The sequence below is a fragment of the Nylanderia fulva genome, unplaced genomic scaffold (genome assembly GCF_048542155.1).
Source record: "Nylanderia fulva isolate GAGA-0341 unplaced genomic scaffold, ASM4854215v1 Scaffold572, whole genome shotgun sequence".
Lineage (NCBI taxonomy): Eukaryota > Metazoa > Arthropoda > Insecta > Hymenoptera > Formicidae > Nylanderia > Nylanderia fulva.
In genome coordinates this window covers 5,302-8,173 of record NW_028190668.1, presented here as the reverse complement: position 1 = coordinate 8,173, position 2,872 = coordinate 5,302, and the positions used below count along the sequence as shown (strand labels likewise).

At 35.6% G+C, this 2,872-nt stretch overlaps 1 long non-coding RNA gene across 1 annotated transcript; it reads right to left on the bottom strand.

Annotated features, from left to right (window-relative positions):
• Positions 1–250: 250 nt before the first annotated feature.
• LOC146720975 (uncharacterized) lies at positions 251–1,486 on the bottom strand. The gene is made up of 4 exons (XR_014925823.1): positions 1,378–1,486; positions 1,039–1,251; positions 604–837; positions 251–481 (listed from the first exon to the last, which is right to left on the bottom strand). It is a non-coding gene; the product is annotated as an uncharacterized LOC146720975 (long non-coding RNA).
• Between the last annotated feature and the right edge of the window lie 1,386 nt (positions 1,487–2,872).

Sequence of the window (2,872 nt, the reverse complement as noted above, 5' to 3'; positions counted from 1 at the left end):
TTTTACATTTTTATACATTTGTAATAACTTCAATTCATTAATATACATAATGTTTTTAAGAAAAATCAATATTTCCATAACAACACATTCATTCATTTATTTGTTACATATTAATTCTTTTTGTTCTTTCGCTTTATACTTTCTATGAATAAACATTACTTTTTCAAAGATCTGGTGAATTTATTTATAAGTCGCTACATTTTTGGTGACCCCGACGTGATATTAAGCCAACGTGATATTAAAGCCGACGTGATATTAAAGCCGACGTGATATTAAAGCCGACGTGATATTAAAGCCGACGCATTTTAAAGGCTGATGCGGAATAAGTGCCAAGTGATCGTCGTAGACTTCTGCGAAATATTATCATCGCTTGGAAGAATTGCTGGATATCCTGATTTTAAGAGATTCATTCTCCGGATCTTTGAAACATCAGAGGCAGATTAGTCCTTCACGGAAATTCTCAAATCATTTTATCGGATTCCTGGAACAAGAGGAAAATGCCAATCAATAGATCACCAGTTAGACCCTGTTCGGATACACAGATTGATATGGATTTGGCGAGCGGATCAAATCAGGTTGGATCAGAAAATATTAATATTTTACCTTCTCAAACTGGACATCAGGTGAGTGATCCTATGTTACAAATTCACTCAAATGAGTTTCGTTTATTAAAACTACCGACTTTCTGGCATAAACAACCTAAACTCTGGTTTGCTTCTATTAAAAGTGAGTTTACGGTTTATCGAATTCGATCAGATGATATTAAATATAGTTCTGTCATTCGTCATCTTGATGAACAAGCCTTAGTAAACATATCTGAAGTCATTGAAAATCCACCTAAAACAGATAAATATAATTATTTAAAGAAAATATTAATAAATCGCTTTACGGATTCAGAGGAAAAACGTTTGAGACAAATATTAGCTGGAATTGAACTTAATGATAAAAAGCCTTCGGAATTACTTCGAGAAATTCGTCATTTATCTGGAGGATCTTTAGCAGATAGTGTTTTGCAAATGATTTGGCTTCAACGCTTACCACATAGAATTCAAACGACTTTAGCCGTAGTAGAGGATGTTCCTCTTGTTAAACTTGCGGAATTAGCCGATAAAATTGCTGATCGGGACGGCGGTTTGCAAGTCGCGGAAATTTCCAATAATACAAGTAATAAATCTTCGGATTTCGCGGATTTGCTACGAAGAATCGAAGCTCTTGAAGTTTCTCGTCGTCGAGATCGTTCCAAAAGCCGGTCTAGAGAGAATAGAAGATTTAGATCGTTATCGCGTAAGAAAGACAAATCAAATAAAGATATTAAAGATACATCAATTTGTTTTTACCATAAGAAGTTTGGTGATAAGGCTAAACGATGTACTTTACCTTGTTCTATGTCCAAAACATTCTTGGCTCCACAGGAAAACTAAAAACGCCGCTTAAGACTGAGGCTGCTTACGACGGTGTTTCTAACAATCGCCTCATTATTTTCGACAGACATTCAAATTTGAATTTTCTTGTCAATACGGGCGCTGATATATCGTTGTTACCTAAAAAGGTTTTATTGAAGCCGTGGCATACTAATTTAAAACTTTTTGCCGCAAATGGTACTCAAATTAATACTTACGGTTCTAAAACTTTAATTTTGAACCTCGGTTTAAGGAGAGAATTCAAATGGAAATTTTGTGTCGCGGATATTCAACGTCCTATTTTAGGCGCCGATTTCCTTTGTCATTTTAATCTCCTAATTGACATTAAAAACAAGAAATTGATTGATAATGTTACCGGTCTTATGAATACTGGAAAAATTCAAGAAGTTGCACATTTGTCAATTTTTACCACATCTCCTGATTCTGTGTACCACAAATTTTTAACCGAATTTCCAGGACTCACCCGTTTTTCTCCAATTTCCTCGGTAAAAACACATGGTGTTGAACATCATATCGTTACGGAAGGTTCTCCTAAATTTTCGACTCCCAGAAGACTTACTCCTGAAAAACTTAAATGTGCCAAGGAAGAATTCAAGTCTATGTTGGAGCAAGGAATTTGCAGGCCTTCAAGCAGCTCCTGGGCAGCCCCTCTACATATGGTACCTAAAAAGGAACAAAATTCTTGGAGACTGTGTGGTGATTATCGTGCACTCAATTCAGTGACTATCCCGGATCGTTATCCCTTACCTCATATTCAAGATTTTTCTTCTTCACTTTTTGGTAAGAATATCTTTTCTAAAATCGACTTAGTTAAAGCGTACTATCAAGTACCCGTCGCTAAAGAAGATATTCACAAAACAGCTGTCACTACTCCATTTGGGCTTTTTGAATTTGTCGTAATGCCTTTCGGTTTACGAAACGCAGCCCAAACTTTTCAACGGCTCATGAACTCTTTACTTAATGATTTGAGTTTTGCCTTTTGTTATCTTGATGACATTCTTATTGCTTCTAAAGATGAGAAAGAACATATTGCTCACTTACGCATTATTTTTGATCGTCTTCAACAAGCTGGAATGACAATCAATGTCGCTAAATGTCTTTTCGGTCAAAGCGAGATTTCTTTTCTTGGTTACTTAGTTTCTAACCAAGGAGTTAAACCTACATCCGAAAAAGTGAAATCAATTATTGATTATCCTAAACCTAAGACATTTCACGAATTACGCAGATTCTTAGGAATTATCAATTATTATCGTCGCTGTCTCAAGGATGCTGCAAATCATCAAGCTCTGTTAACAGAATATTTAAAGGACAGTCGCAAGAGGGATAGAAGAATTATTTCTTGGACTAAAGAAGCGGAATTAGCTTTCGAGTCATGTAAAGAAGAACTTTTACAAGTTACTACCCTTTCTCATCCTGCTCCTCATGCTCCTCTTATTTTAACTTGTGATGCT